The 16,945-nt window shown below is 41.3% G+C and overlaps 1 protein-coding gene across 2 annotated transcripts in view; it reads right to left on the bottom strand.

The window, feature by feature from the left end:
• Positions 1-16,945, bottom strand: part of WDR70 (WD repeat domain 70) — a 558,042-nt gene that overhangs the window by 20,892 nt on the left and 520,205 nt on the right. Inside the window, exon 19 of one of the 2 annotated variants that reach the window (XM_037799490.1) lies at positions 1,472-1,664. The exons of the other annotated variant lie outside the window; for it this stretch is intronic. The gene's annotated coding sequence lies outside the window, so the exon portion shown is untranslated. Of the gene's footprint in view, positions 1-1,471; positions 1,665-16,945 lie in introns of those variants that run through there. 2 annotated transcript variants of the gene reach the window in all.

The raw sequence follows: 16,945 nt of genomic DNA, 5'->3' as shown, positions 1-16,945 counted from the left end.
TGAGCATCAAGATGTAGACAGGGACAGACCATGAAGGGTCTTGCAGGCCTTTATATTTTGAGTGCAACGATGCTGGTGGACAGCTGGAAGCTGGAGAATGTATTCTGAATGATCATCCAGAAAGATCACCGTGAACACAAGAATGAGGGCATGGAAACCAGACAAGGCTAATGCAATGGTCTAAGGCAAGAGAGGAAAGTTGGCCATGCAAAGAGAGACATATGGAAGGAGCTGAGAGCTGCTTAAGAAGTGGAATGCTCAGGATGTGGTCATTAATTTTGTGGGAGAGGAGGAAGAGCGAGGTAATTGATACACTATAGATTGTAACCCACAGTGGTTGTTCATACCACAGCCCCAATTTCCAAGTGAGCAAATAAAGTCTCTGAGAGGCTGAGTGACTTGTCCAGGTTGCATAGCTAGAAACTGGAATTCCACAGAACGCCCGGCTCTTACACCATAATCATTTAAGGTATGTAAAGGATCTGGTCCCAAGTGATTCATCCTAAGTGCTATTATTAGTTCATAGAAAACTCAACAAAGGTCTGATTTCATGTGTATTGAATTCCAACCATTCCTCAACTAAGGCCATATGATGAGAAGGGACTAGAGTGAGCAAGTGACATCATTAGCCAAATTGAGTCACCATTCAAATGTGCACTGTGGACTCCTTACACAATCACCTAATTATAGTTCCTGAGGAAGCACCATACAATAATACACTGTACAGAAACCAATGAATAATGGTCAATGGGCCAGAAGGGCTTTTTAATCTGAGTTGATATTTGGAGGATAATGTGTAACAAGCTCAATGAAGTTTTTGTGGTGGGGCTTTTGGCTGAATAGGTCTTAAGTCTTTCACATGCAAGAGAAAGGCCTAACTAGCCTTCTAATTGAACAGGCTCTTCCAAACTCTGGAGCTAGCACAATTACAAGTATGCCTGACCTTAGTGCTTTCTCTCCCCACATTCCAAAGAGAGGAAACAAAGAGGTCACAAAGTTCACATAAATATGTGCATATATGACATGCAACAAAGCATTCATGTCCCATTGCTCCCATATCTGCACTAACCCAGTGTGATTTGGCTGAATGTTGATTTTTTTTTCCCTAAATATTCTGGTTTCAGTGACTGAAGTTAACTAACTTGCCCAAAGTCCCAAAATTAGAAGTGGCAGAGTTTGGAAACTGAGTTCTCTGGATGCAGTGCCACACTGCCTCACAACCAGTCTGAACCTCAAGTTCCTCCACTGTAAAATGAAGAGCCTCTGGCTCACAGAGCTGCTACGAGGGTTGACACATATAAAGTGACCTGAATGTGGCTTGGCTCATGGCGAGACCTCAACAAATGGTAGCTGCTAATTACAGTAGAATGGCAATAGAGTACATGAAAACTTCAAAATTAAAATGAATATCAGATGATACAAATAGTATACAATGATTTATTTAGAATGGCTGAGACTGAGATATGAGGGTTACAGATTTATTTCCATTATTATTTAACATAAAGCAACAACCAATTTCCAAATTTTTAAACAATTCATGGACTAAAATTTTACTGATCATATTTGCTTCGCTCCAGTCTCCCCATATGACTCATTCTTTCTTTGTGTTTCTCCAAGTACTTCCAGGTGTTACTATTCTTTGGATCCTTGAAAGCAGTGTAGTTCTGAGAAATACAAGCAACGATCTCAGTGCTGTCTCTAACGTATATGAATTTTGCCTTCTTTTGCTTGACATTTATTGAACATGTATTTGTTCCACATAAGGCACTAGATAATGGCTTTACAAAAAGTGTAAGGTATGGTCATTACCATCACAGTGCTCACACTCTACTCAGGGAGATGGGCATGGAAACTCTAATTAGGATGCGATGTAATAAGAGCTATAAAAGCAGTGAAGGCCAAATATGGTGGGGCTGGGGGGTGGTAGAGGGAGCTACTCTCTTTGCTTCAGAGGGAGGGGTTCTCAGGAAGGCAACAGAAGGGAGGTGACTTCAGATCTGGGCTTTGAGGGGTGGGACGGTTTGCATGGTAGGAAAGGAAGGAAAGTGTCTTGCAGACAGAGTTCCACACAAAGGCAAAGAACCATGAGAATGTGCAGTGGGTTTGGGAAATGATGAGAAATCCTGTGTGACGCTAGATGTAGGGCATGTTAGAGGAGAGGGGCTATTGGGAGATGCAGTTGCAAAAGAAGACTCAAGGGGCCTGGAATGCCATTTTAAGGAATTTAGATTTTATTCTTTGGAACTGGGGAGACATCAATGGCTTTTAAGTCAGGGAGTGACATGTTTGATTACTAATTATGAAGAAATCTCTGATATCCACCATTGTACTTATTTGCCCGTTGTTCATGAAATCAGCATTCTCTGATGCAAGAACAGAAGACAGCAACTTAATGACCCCATCAAGGACTGGGTTCTGTACCTATTTCCTCTTTGCCATGCTCAGCCCATTGGGTTTTATCTCTAGGCTGTACCCTCACGGTATCACAAGATGGCCTCAGCCGATCCAAGAATCATATCCTGGCAAAGTGTACAAAGGCTAGAAGAGAGGAACTAGGCACGTCCTTTTCTCGAGTCCCTTTTTAAAAGCCAGGGGAAATTCCCCAAAAGCCATACCTCCCACCTCACCCTCAGCAGAATTCCCCTCAGAACGAATTGGCCAGAATTGTGTCACATGCTCATTCCTGAATTGATCACTGGCAAGGAGAATGGACCACTGCAATTGGCTCAGGGCAATCATAATTCATCTCCTGACCTGCAGAGAAGATCAGCCTCCTCTGAAGCACACCACTGCTCAAGTCCTGGACAAAAGCAGGTTTCTGTTAGCAGTGAAGGACAGTGGCAAGGGTTGATGGGTTAGCAACCAATGCATAGGAAGAAGGGAAAATCTAGGTTTGGACATCTTTTCTTCTTTGGATTCTGGAGAAAGAGTACCTTATTTCTAACATGGCTCTTATATCTTCCTAACCTAGAGTGAAGATATCATAATATCAGTCTAGTGCTACAACTCCTTGTATAGTCTGGGTATCTCATTTCAAATCCTGTGGGTGCTATATTCATGTTTTAAAATATTACACACACACACACACACTAACACGTATATAGAAGGAAAAAATTGGAAGAATGTTCAAAAAACATTATTGGTGGTCATCTCCAAGTTATGAGAGTCCAAGTATGATTTTTTTTCTTTTTGTTTACTTATAATTCTGAATTGTTTACAATGAACATACATTGCCTTGTGATCACAGGGAAAACAACAGAAGTCATTATAAACAAGAATAATCACAGAACCATTAAATGCTAGGAGGCAGCCTCAGAACAGAAATGGCAGGGGGTTTTAGGATTTATGTATATTTGGGTTCAAACCTTTTCCGCCTCCTATTATCTCTGTGTCCTTGGGCAAGCCTCTTCTCTGACTTCAGTTTCCTCATTTGCAAAATTAGTTTTATTAAGACTTTTCCTACAGGATTCTTATGAAGTAGTTGTAAAGAGCCAACACTTGGATAGTCCCACATAGCACATGGCACATAGCAAGGGTTTGATAACTCAGAGTTCCGCTTCCTCCCTTACCCACCCAAACTTCTCTCTTCCCCTCATCTTGGCATACTGCTATCTTTCTGGTAAATTTGCCTCCAACTGTTCAACTCCCAAGGATGGACATTTAGGAAGAGGCTGCCTTTCCCTCAATTCCACTGTCTGAGGAAGATCCAGAGGGAGGTGGCAGTTAAGTTGGCCCATTAGCCTGTGTGGGCTTGTGCAGGTGAGTATGAGGAGAGAGCTGTAAACAGTGAAGAAGAGCTCCACCTGAAATCCCACAATAATTTAGCCACATTTAGTTCCACTTCAGATACACCCCGAGGAGAGGCCAAGCTGGCCTCCTCCCAGCTGACGTAGACCGGGCCTGGCCCTTCTCCTTCCTCACCCCACTCAACTCAGTGTCCATCCTTAGCTCCTGCCACCCAGAAATTCTTCTCTAATTGGAGGACTGGCGATCAGCTACCCACCCTGAAGATATGCTCACACACCCTGGCCTGCACTCAGCCTCCTCGTTTACAGGCTGCACATCGCAGCCAGCCAGCTAGCCCAGTACCCAACTGGTTTATAATTAAAATGGAGAAAGTGTTTCTCTAGACACAGAATGATTTCTTGGAGGAAAAACAACAGGTTCCTCTAAGGCTGGCCTTCAGGTTTCACACAGATGAGCTATTTTGTTTGTGAAGAAAAGGAAAACAGGCTGGTTTTAGAAAGTACAAATAGATGATGATGATGCAGATAATGCTGAGTATGATGATAATTTTAGCTCAAGACAAAAAAAAACCCACTTAAATATGTCTTCTGGAATGGTATTCAATAGACGAAAAAATGTTATTTTAATGTGTTGGAACTACCCAAAAACAAAAAAATTCCCTATCACCTTTAGGTTTTAAAAATTTGCCTAATCCTCTCCAGATTGATCACATGCAGCAACATGTTACAGAAATGTAAACACTTCTGAAAATAAAACAGCTTTTATAATTAAGAGTTCAAAACATAACAAAAAACAAATCGGAAGGCATCTGCGATTGAACACATTGCCTGACCCATGTCTTGTATTTCCCTGCTGCAGGAGGCAAGAATGGTCCAGCCCAGAGGTCACAAACTTCTTGCCTAAAGGCAGGGATGATATTCAAAATATTTAACAACCATTATGGCTCAGGGCCCAGACCAACCAGAAAGTTGATGTCTGACTTAGCTCTGGAGGAGGGAGCTGGAGGACCTGCCTTGCCAGATGAACCTCTTTATAACCAGATTGTAGGGATGTGGGGGAGAAAGGGTGGTGTTGGGGGATGACCTGGGGCATGGGGACACTAAGGGAACTCAGGGAAGCTGTTTACCAGTCAGAAAAGAAATATTTCACCAATTTAAGAATTGGTATAACTATACTAGTAGATGCCCACTAAATATTGGCTCTGCCCCAAAGGGCCAGGCAGGAACCCAAATGAGGGAAACAAGTTGGCTGAGGGGTTGATGTCTTGACTAAGGGGGTAGCCATGACATGGTTCCAGCCAATTGCTATAGGTCTTCTGATTTTTTATGAGAAGCTAAAAAATCTGGGTTTCATTTTGCCAAGTAATTCATGTAAACAAACAAACAAACAAAAAAACAATACCACGTGAGTCCAACCAAACAGGTCTGTAGGTGACCATTTTACAACCTCTGGTGGACAGTGTAAGACCAGTGATCAAGGGGGACCAGGGCCACCTGGATTCATGGCCTCCATATAAACATGAACCCATTGAGTTTTTCCAAAAGCCAAAATTTCTATCCCTCTCCATAGCCCTTGCCCTGGTTCAGGCCATCTCATGCCTCACCTGAATTACCAGTACAGCCTCCAAACTGGTGCTTCCACAGCATCAGGGACATACTCCTCTTCTAAATTTACCACCCCCTATTGTAATGACTTCTCTGTTTCTTCCAGAGGCTTTGCCTTGTTCTTTGCTGTCTCTGCAAGGCCTAGCATTGAGCTTGGCACCCAGTAGGCACAAAAATATAATGTACCAGTTTGTATATATTATGTCCCCCAGAAAAAGCCATGTTTTTTGATGCAATTGTGGGGGCAGACATATTAATGGGGATTAAGTTGGAACGTTTGGATTAGGTTGTTTCCATGGAAATGTGCCCCACCCAACTGTGGGTGATAATTCTGACTGGATAATTTCTATGGACGTGTGGCCCTGCCCATTCAGCACAGGCCTTGATTAGTTTACTAGAGCACTATATAAGCTCAGACTGAAGGAGCGAGCTTGCTACAGACAAGAGGGACACTTTGAAGAATGCACAGGAGCTGAGAGAGGAACTGCAGTTTATGGAGACATTTTGGAGACGGCCTTTGAAAGCAGACTTTAGCTCTGGAGAAGCTAAGAGAGGACAAACACCCCAATAGCAACTGAGAGTGACATTTTGGAGAGAAGCTGAAGCCTAGAGAGGAATTTCCTGGCAGAAAGCCATTTTGAAACCAGAACTTGGAGTAGATGCCAGCCACATGCCTTCCCAGCTAACAGAGGTTTTCCAGATGCCATTGGTCATCCTCCAGTGAAGGTACTTGATTGCTGATGCATTACCTTGGACACTTTACGGCCTTAAGACTGTAACTGTGTAACCAAATAAACCCCTTTTATAAAAGCTGATCCATTTCCGGTGTTGTGCATTCTGGCAGCATTGGCAAACTAGAACACAGAGAAAGTTTTGTTCAATAATTTTCATGTTAACAGCAGCACCTAATGGTGATATGTGGTATTGCAACCCAGCTTTATTTGATGAAAAAGATGCTCACTTAACTAATGAGGAAATAATAAGAATGTATTATCTAAAGATTTCTTATCAGAAGAAAGAGCCCCAAATTGAAAGAAGCAGCAAAAGCATCTGCAATAGTCATGGCCACCATGTTAACCCTTTCTTCAACACTTTTCAACTCAAACTCTCGAAGGATTTTTTTCTCATAAGAACATAGCTTCAATTATTTAATAATTTTTTTAGGAAATAGCATTTAAATTTTAGAAAGCAGGTTGTTCTGGTTTGCTAATGCTGCTGTTATGCAAATACCAGAAATGGGTTGGCTTTTATAAAGGGAGTTTATCTGGGTACAAAGTTATAGTCCTAAGGCCATAAAAATGTCCAAACAAAGGCATCAGCAATAGGGTACCTTCACTGAAGGACTGCTGATGGTATCCGGAAAACCTCTGTTACCTGGGAAAGCATGTAGCTGCTGTCTGCTTACTCCCAGGTTGCATTTCAAAATGGCGTTCTCCAAAATGTCAGCATCAGCTTTCATTGGCTGTCTTCAAAATGTCTCTCTAAGCTGCAGCAGCACTGAGCTCCTTCTGTCTGAGTTTTTATAGGGCTCTGGTAAACTAATCCAGACCCACGCTGAACAGGCAGGACCACACCTTCACGGAAATAATACAATCAAAAGTATTGCCCACAGTTGGGTGGGTCACAGCTCCATGGAAACAGCCTAATCCAAAGATTCCAACCTTATCAACACTAAGACATCAGCATCCACAAGACTGCATTAAAGAACTTCGCGTTTTCGGGGACATAATTCATTCAAACTGTCACACAGGTCTATAGCCTTTTCTCTTAAAACACTTTATTCCTGAAAATTCATGTATTTTGGGGGTCTCAATACTCTTAAAAAGACATAGTCCTCAGCCGCCATCCTTCTTAGAGACCCCTATAGTGGGGAAACCTGGCACCAATTTAAGATAAAGAAGGACAGAGAGAGAAATTGATATGGGACCCACACCTTGGAACCTGAAATTCTGTGGTCCATTCCTGGGAAGAGTTGTGCCCAGGGATTTATTTTTAGTTTCTATGAGCCCATTCTGCCAGGGATGTTCATTCATGCAGTAGACATTTACTACGTGCCTATTACTGAGGCTCTGAGAATATCATTAAAGCATAATCTCTGCCCTTGACTTACTCTAAATTCAGATTCTAGTGGAGTGTACTTCCAATGTATTTGGGGTTGGAAGTGGAGTAGATGCCTGCTAAAGCCCACCTTCTTTATGATTCATCAGTCCTTGGCAATATTTCCATGCCTGCTCATGAGGCCACGTGATCTCAGGGGAGCCCCAAGGCTGCCTATAGCTAGAGATTTCCACCACTGTCTTACCTACTGCCAAATATGAAAGCATCCAATGTCTCCTCATTAGTTTTCTCCTTGCCAGATCCTGCTCTGACTGCAAGAGGTTCTGGGCTTCCCTCAGGGGGCAAAACAAAAGCTGAAGGCAAAATGAATAGTGACAGCAGCGAGCATCTGTATATGCTCAATGGGTAAGAAAATGTAAACATGCACCATTCCCATGTTTTTCCCAAGCTGTGGGCCTTCTGCTTTCTGTACCCATGGAAATTCACCAAGAAGCAGTGCTCTCTTATCCCCAGGCTGGGGTTCAGGGGAAGGCACACATTTATATCTCCCTAACATGCCCAGTGACTGGGTGGGAGTTAGGTTGAAGGATATTAGACCCATAAGGGAGCTTAGAGTCAAGAGAAAACTTGACTTTTATATATGAGGAAACTTAGACCCCTGAAGATTAGTAAATTTCCCAAGCTCATAGCAAATTATTGGCCAAGCCAATTGGACAAGAACTCAGGTTTCCTGATCACCACAATCTAATGTAAGCCTGAGATACCTGCAGTAAGAGAATGGAGGTAGACTATTAAGCTATAGCTGGTCCAGTTTCAGGAAGAAAAGTCTGGTCATTTAGAAGTTTTTTCTTGTCATTTTAAATGTCTTTTTTGAAACTCTCTGGATCATGGTAACAGTGGCAATTCCTTTACCTGATAATCAGTACCAATAGCCACATGAGACTCCATGGATTTTGTATGCAAAGGCAGGAGGACCTTTCAGGAAGACTGCCACCATGGTGACTGGTTTGTGTTCCAGTCCCAGGTCTAGCGCTGCGAGAATACGGGCAGGGACCAGAACAAAGAAATGAATGTCAGGACCTGATTAAAGAGACCCCTCATGGCCAGACACCACAACCACACTCCTTGGTGAGACCTTCAAGTATGTAGATTCTCTAGTGGCCAGTTTGAAGAGCAGGGCCCCAACCTTAAGTTCAGCTTTACAGTCAATGGACTGATGTTGGATGTCATTGTTGGCTCTAGAAAATATTTGGGGCATCAGTTTGTTGATGAGTGAAGTGATTTATTGTACAATTCTCCTGAGGTTATTGTGAATATCAGAAAAGAAAGTAAAAGTTGTTAAGTTGTAGTGTTTAAGTGTTTAAGGTAGCACATTTTTTTTTTTATCACCATTACCTCCATTATCATACTGCACCTTTCCTTTTAATAGCTCAGCATTTGGGGTCCTCCATTTTACCGGCAGAAAAACAGAGGATCAAGAGGTTGCAGTGGGGCCAGCCAAGGCTGAAACATTCAGATCTTCAGATCAGGCAGTCACTTTCTCCACTAAGCCATATTATTATCAAGGTCTTGAGCAAACCTGAGAAACCAAGTTTCCCAGATTTACTGAAATTCAGAAGCAAAACGAATATGGATACTCTGTATTGTCTTGAGCAGTGTTTCTTAAAGAATGGTCTGCAATCTTCGTTTCAGAGTGACTTGGGACACTTCCTGTTTCAGTCATCCAGGACATCTGTTACAAATGCAGATTCCTGGGTCCTGACCCAGGAACTTATGGACTCTGAACGACTGGGGATACAGCTCAGGCTTTGGTGTTTCTAATAGCTGTCCTCAGATGATTATGATACAGCCTAAAATTTTAGAATCAGTTTCTTCTGGTATTGGATCACCCTTTTATATTCAGACCATTCATCAGAAGTTTGAATCCACAACATGTTTTTACCCAGAGAACCCCCCTCCAGGCAACATTCTTTCAGCAACTTGTAAGACACCACAGCCATTAGAATTGGCCTGTATGGAGAAGGATATCACTGATGGCATTTTGGATTTTACCAGGGGCAGGGTCCAACTCCCATTTCCCAAAGAACAACTGCTACAACAAAAGGCTGAGTGGGAGGTTAGTAACGCAGCAATGACCACAATTATGCACCACCCAGACAGATGTTGCCCATGTGCATGACTTCCACCACAGTCATGGATTTGACTTTTGTGGGGGTCTTTGGTCTGGCATTCTTGTAAGATGATCATTTTCCCTACACTTGAGGGTTTACAGGATATTCATGAACAATGTCTAGAAAATGCCACATTGTGGCAAGAGAAACTCTCGATCCCAGTGTCGGCTCAGTCATACTTGCCAGTTTACTTCTCTGTACCTTGCTTTCTCTAGAAACAAAATGGAAACTCTTTTGTTCCCCTGCTTTAAGGGGAATGGGCAGGATAAAGAGGCAGGATTTGCAGAAAGCTGAGTGGTACAAAAGAGAAATCACAGCTCACCCTCAGTTGCCTCTGTGTGGATTATATACTGGGATTTACGTGCCACCTGGTCTGAAAGCCAAAATAGATTCTGTCTACTACAGGGTATGCTCCTGGGCCTTGCTAGGCAGCACATTCAGGGAATGGATTCAAAGGGAAGCCACCTGCCCCTCCTAATCATATGCAAGGTCTGCCAGCACTCCAGCACTTGGCTTTTCACTGCTCCACTCATTCAGCACACTCAAATGTAATACTCCCATTTCCCCACTCAGTGCCTTTAGCCCATGATGATTCACTGTTGACAGGGAGTGGCTGGACAGCAAGGGGCAAGGAGGCAACTTCAGCAATTTCTGCTGCAACAGCCATGTCTTTGTATGTAGCCGCCAAGGCAACCAGCAGGCCTGCCCCTTCTTCCAGCCTTCTGCAGTTCCCTCTCAGGTGGCCCTGGGATGTTTCCTCATTTCACCTTTTCTCCTTTCAAAGAAGCCATGAAATTGTTGGTGGTTTGAAAAGAGGACAAGGAGAGAGATCAAGAAGACTAGATTCAAGATGGCCTATGTTCAAAAAATACTGAAAATCTAAAATTTTCAGTGAGGCCTCTAAATATTTGGATTCTCTGATGTCTATTTTTAAAAGAACCATATGAATTTTAAGTAGAGGTCTAAGATTAATGAAAGGACTCCATGTGTGATGAATTAGGACTGAGAAGGGAAACGAGATAAAATAAAGAAACTGATTTCAGTTGCTGTGGATGAGATTTGAAAGATGTATCAGTAAACGATCTGGATCTACCCAAGTTATTCAAAGACTACAGAAAGCAAATTGACCTGCGCAAAAACTGGGGGATTAGTTTAGAATTGCCGGCAAATTCATTCCTGTTAGGCCAAATTTATGGCATGGTAGAGAAATTTATGCGCACTTCATGGTAAACTGACCCTTTGAATAACCATAACTGTCACTTACTGAGCATTTATTGTGTGTTGGTCATTGATTAAGTCTTTTACTTATCTGATTTAATCTTGGGGACAACCCCAGGAGTTAAGTATTAGAATCTCAGATTTATAGATGAGGACATTGAGGCTCAATGAAGTTAAATATCTTGCCCAAGGACACAAAAATACATGCAGAGCTTGGATTCCAGCCTATATCTGCCTTATTCCAATTATTGATTACAGGACATTGACCCCCAAATATGGCAGATCTGAAAGAACACCAGCCCAAGGTCAGAGATACTTTTTATGACCCCAGCTCTACCATTATCTTTGTGTCCTGGGTAAGTGGCTTGACTCTCAGGTCTCCAGTTTGCTCATCTGTAAAACGGGCTAAGAGTAGATGATCTCTTATCCTTTCTAGATTATTTGAATAGTCTCTAATTATAGCTTTGCTCTTTCACTTTATTCTAGAGAATGTTTGCTGCTTTCTCTGGATTTTAGAACCTGTGGTTGGTCATAACTATGATTTCTAGGATTGCTTATTCCTTGATCTCCTCAGTCTCCCAATTATAACAGTGTCCTTATGGGTAAAATACAATCTGCATGACAAGTGTCTGTTTTGCCACAGCACATGTTATGATGCAGTTTCCAAGAACACATTGAGGCAAAGGTGAGGGATGCTTGTCAAGCATCTCCAGAGATAAAAGCAATAGCATTTGCATTTTGTGTGATCCCCTCTTCTCACCATTTAGTTCTGTGATGCTAAGTAATGAGGAAAAATCAAAACCTGACTTCAAATGTGTTCCGGTTTTCTAGAGCTGCCACTATGCAAATACCAGAAATGGGTTGGCTTTTATAAAGGGGATTTATTTGGGTACAAATTTAAAGTTCTAAGGCCATAAAAGTGTCCAAACCAAGGCATCAACGAGAGGCTACCTTCACTGGAGAATGGCCGATGGCATCCAGAAAAACTCTGTTAGCTGGGAAGGAATGTGGCTGGCGTCTGCTGATCTTCTGCTCCAGAGTTTTGGTTTCAAAATGGCTTTCTCCAATACGTCTCTGGGCTTGTCTCTTAGCTTCTATGGAGCAAATTCTGAGCTAGCATCTCCAAACGTCTCCAAACGTCTCCAAGTGTCAGTGTCAGTGTCAGTGTCAGCTCTTAGATTCTCTCCAAAATTTCCCTCTCAACTGCTCTGTGTGAGCTCTCTTTAAACGACTCCCATGATCTAATTAAGACCCACCCTGAATTGTGGGTCTTAATAATTCCCATCTTCATGGAAATGATTTAATCAAATGTTTCCACCCTAATCAACAAACCAATCAGTCTGCCCCCACAAGATGCATTGGCTTTTTGGGGGACATAATATATCCAAACCAGCACAACATGTCTTAGCTTCTCTCCAAAATGTCTCTCTCAGCTTCTCTGAGCTCTCTTTCTCTCTGTGAGCTCTCTTAAAGGACTCCAGTAAAGGATTAAGACCCACCTTGAATGAGCGGCGTTACATCTCCATGTAAACAATCTAATTAAAAGGTCCCACCCACAATAGGTCTGCCCCCACAAAAGAGTGGATTAAAATAACATAGTCTTTTATGAGGTACATAACAGATTCAAACTAGCACAACATGAATTAAAATAATAATATTGATTGTTGTTGACAGTTTCTAATGACCAAGATCTTGGAAGATGCAAGTGAATCCAGTCATAGCTAGCTTAGGACTCACATCTAACCCTGCAGCACATGAGTCTCACCTCCAAAGTCACACATGGTCAGGTAAAACAGAAGGTCATCAAGCATGACCGTCTTTTGGAGTTCAGCTAGCCTTGGATCTGGAAGAAATAGAAAACATGCCCACTGGGGGAGATCAAAACGAGAAAGTCTCAGTGCATGGGTCATAGTCTCCACTGCCAGAAAGGGGCCATAACTGTGTGTGTGTAGGCCCCAAGCAGATAGGGCTGAATTTCAAAAGTAGGTTGGCGAATTTTTGAGAAGAAGAAATAGAACTGCAACATGTGCTTAGGACTTTCCTGTTTCAGATCAAATGCAAATATGACATGATAAATCATTTCCAAGAAATATCCTGATTCAGCATCTCTGAAAAGCCTGCCTACTCAGCCAGAGTGCTTCTAAAAAGAGGAGTAATAAGAACACTTGTATAGCATTGTATTGTTTCAAAGTGCTTTCACACTTTGATCCTCACAGCAACCCTGAGAATCACTAACTTGTCTAAGTTGGGTTTTGAACTCCGGTCTCCTGACTCCAAAGCTTTTTCTCTATACTATATATCTCTGAATAATAAGATTTTTCTCCACAGGAAAAACATTATCTTATTTCTAAAACAAAATAAGGGGAAGAAAAAGCCTCTGTACTTTGGAGGCAAGATTGCTGCTGGCCATTTGTCATGGTTAACTTGCTATTTTTCATTAACAAGAGGCAATAGAGTCAAATGGAAAGACCACAGGACATTCAAAGAAGAGAACACAATACTTTTTAATACTGGGGAGAACACAAGGGCAAAAAAGAAAATAAAAAGGAATATCAAAGTAGCCTATGAGAAATGCACACACAAGACCACTTTTCCATTACTGTAAATTTGGAAAGCCTTCAGATGCTGTCACAGCCAGCAATATGAGAGCCATTGTGTTGGACATGACTGACAGTGAGGCCAAGAGGATCCCAATAGGTCAGGGTCCCAACTGGCTCAAGAGAAGCTGAATCAACCAGGACCAGAGCCTACCAAAAGACAACCTTAGCCAAATCTTAGCTAATCTCCACACTGGATGGCACCACTCAAACATGCAGAATCAAATTTGCCCCGTCAATAGAGCTTCCAACCTGCCATGATTTTGTCTCTTAATTATGTGGCTGATACAGACCTGGGCTTGTTTTCTAAGAAATGCATTTGGTGTACATTCACTAGATGCTGCTAATGAATAATCTCAAGAGCCAACAACTGTACATAGCATTTCATTGTTTGCAAAGCTCTTTCACAAACAATCTCTCTTATTGAACCATAAAACATTGGGTGGCTAATATTTACTCCATTCTACAGATGAGAAAACTGAGGCTCACAGTTTATGTGACTTTCCTAAACTCACTAAATTACTAAACAACAAAGGAGGAATATGAACCCCAAATTTCTGACTTTATGTTCTTGCTACTTCCAAGATAACAGCCATACCAGTGATTAAGACTCCTTTATTAATGTAGTAAATAATATTCCATCATAAGTTTATCCTTTGCTATGGCTGATAAACTTCAGATATCCAAGAAGCTGCACCACACATCTGGTCACGTCAGCTTTGTCAGGCAGATATGAGGAGAGTCCGGTTGTTCTTAGTCACCCACACTCTCCAGTGACTTATAAACAGCAAAACCATTATTATGTCTCAAAATAAAAGAGGCTGTGAGCAAGACTTACTCATAGATTTGCAACCACATGGGTACTCTGGATTAGGAGGCTATAATGCTGGATGTCTGTTCATCCTGAGATAGTGTGGAAGCCATAGTAACTCAAGAACCATTGACAGCCCCACCTGGGGAATTCCTGATATTCTCAAAAGCATTAGTGACTCCCAATTTAATAAGCCAAGCCCTCAATCCTGAGGCTTGTGTTTGTGGAACTTATTTCTGTAATGGCAAAGTTAAGCCTACTTATAATTATGCCTAAGAGTCACCCCCAGAGAACCTCTTCTGTTGCTCAGATGTAGCCTCTCTCTCTCTAAGTGAAACTCTGCCAATAAACTCACTATCTTTCCCCCTGTGTGGGACATGACTCCCAGGGGTGTAAGTCTCCCTGGCAACATGGCAAAAAGAAATGAAACAGAAGAAAGTTTTAGTGGCTAAGAGATTTCAAATAGAGTTGAAAGGTCATTCTGGAGGTTACTCTTATGCAAACTTCAGCCAGCTATTGCAAATTGCCACAGTATGCCAAGTTCCAATCAACAAGACTTACTCATAGAGTTGCAACCACATGGGTACTTCGGATTAGGAGGCTATAATGCTGGATGTCTGTCCATTCTGAGGATAGTGTGGAAGCCATAACAGTATTCCTGAAAACCCTAAAGAGTTCTAAGACTCTATAAAAATTTTACTTATTAAGTTTATTTTTTTCAGAAATGTAAAGCCTCCAGATAGTTCCAATGCCAGATAAGCCCTAAAACCCAGAGTTACCAGTTTCTCCAAGAATATCAACCAGTTTCATTCCTCTGCTCCATAATGTTGACATAATTTTTCATCATGAAGAAGTTATAATTGTCAGATATCCCTGAAAATTGAGAGAATGATCAAATGAGAGGGAGGGGTTGTAACTGAGAAGTTCAGATTTAACAAATGATTATGACTACTGAAACATAAGCCTTGATCTTTGAAATGATTGTGTAACTGTTTGGCTTTTATCTTATACCATGTGATTTTAAAGACCTTGTGACTGACAGCCCCTTTATCCAGTGTACGGTTAGATGAGTAATAAAACAGATATGCATGGAAAAATAAATAATTAATTAGTTAAAAAAAAGAATCAGACAGGTAAATAGACTCCAGAAGGAATTAAACTACTCTGTTTCTTGCATCTGAATAGTTATCCTTACAAATTCCACTATGACAAAAGACTGTTGCTTTAGACTGCCATGGATTAAATGATAAAATATGAGGGATTCCATTAAAAGTAAGTTTTGTATAAAAAGGGCAGAAAATCCCTTATCAAGGATAAAAGGATGTATCTTCTCTTTTCACAAGAACTCCTGTGGGAAGGGTTAGAAGTTCTCGTTTTCACAACTGAGGCATCTGTACATAAGAGCCTAAGAAACATTCTTTCTAACCTTCCAGGAAGGCAGAGAGCAAGAAAGAAATTATCCTGTGTACAAATGTATTTTCCAGTAAAACTCACAGTTTTACTTCAAAAATAATGACTTAGAAGTTTTACTTCTGTTAATACTGCAATTCAAATGCATTGTACATTGACTTAATTTTTGAAAGATCATATAACATCTCTTAAATCAACTGATTTACAAAAATAGTTTTACGGTATTATATATTCATTGAAAAAAGAATATGTTTCTTGAACTGTGAGCTTTCATGGAACTTGCAATTCACTTGGAGAGGTAAACATTTTACTTGAAAATACAGATATGTGTAATGTAGAACTATGAAGAAATTTGATAGAAAAGAGAATAAGTAATACATAACTAAATAATAATAATAATAAAAAAGAACCACTGCCAGGCAAGTCAACTGAGGGAAAACAGGGAAGGATGCAGCAGTTCTGTTGACTCAAAGGAACTGAGAGAAAAATATTACAATTATTTCCTTTAGCTATAATCTCTGGGCTTGTCCCAATTGGTTCATGACAGTCTTCCTATTCTATAGAATAAAATCTGTCCTCTCACCTCCATTCCATCAAGAAAAGCAAAGTGACCTTATTGACCTTTTGTAAGATAAATTCTTAATGAGTCCACCCTCAGAAGAACAAACAGGAAGTCACTTTGAAAACTGATGGTTAAAAACTCAAATTGTAGGATGAATTAGCTGCACTAGTAATTGTATTAGTTGTCTAATTACTGTTATGGCTTCCACATTTGTTGCATTTGCTGTGTAACAAATTACCCCTTAACTCAGTGGCTTAAAACAACATTTATTATCTTACAGTTTCTGTGGATCAGGAATCCTGGCACAGTATAACTGTATCCCCTGGCTCAGGGTCTCTCACAAGTCTGCAGTAAAGGTGTCTCTAGAGACAACAGTCATCTCCAGGCTTGTGTGGAAGGATTTGCTTCCATGATCTTTCACACAGTTGTTGGCAGAATTCAGTTCCTGGAAGGCTGCCAGACTGAGAGCATTACTTACTCATTGCGTGGTGACTGGTTGACATAAGGTAGCCTCACAAGATGGCAGCTTGCTTCATCACAGCAGCAAGTGAAAAGAGCCAGCAAGTGAGTGAGAGTAAGATAGAAGTTACCATCTTTTATAACCAAATCTTAGAAGTGACATCCCATTACTTTCGTCATATTTTATTCTTTAGAAGCAAATCACTGAGTCCAGCCCACACACAAGGAAAGGGGATTACCCAGGACACGAATACCAGGAGGCAAGATCATAGGGAGTCATTTTAGAAGCTGCCTCCTACAGAGGCAAC

This window comes from Choloepus didactylus, chromosome 11 (genome assembly GCF_015220235.1).
Source record: "Choloepus didactylus isolate mChoDid1 chromosome 11, mChoDid1.pri, whole genome shotgun sequence".
Classification (NCBI taxonomy): domain Eukaryota; kingdom Metazoa; phylum Chordata; class Mammalia; order Pilosa; family Megalonychidae; genus Choloepus; species Choloepus didactylus.
This window is presented reverse-complemented; position numbering and strand designations above follow the sequence as displayed.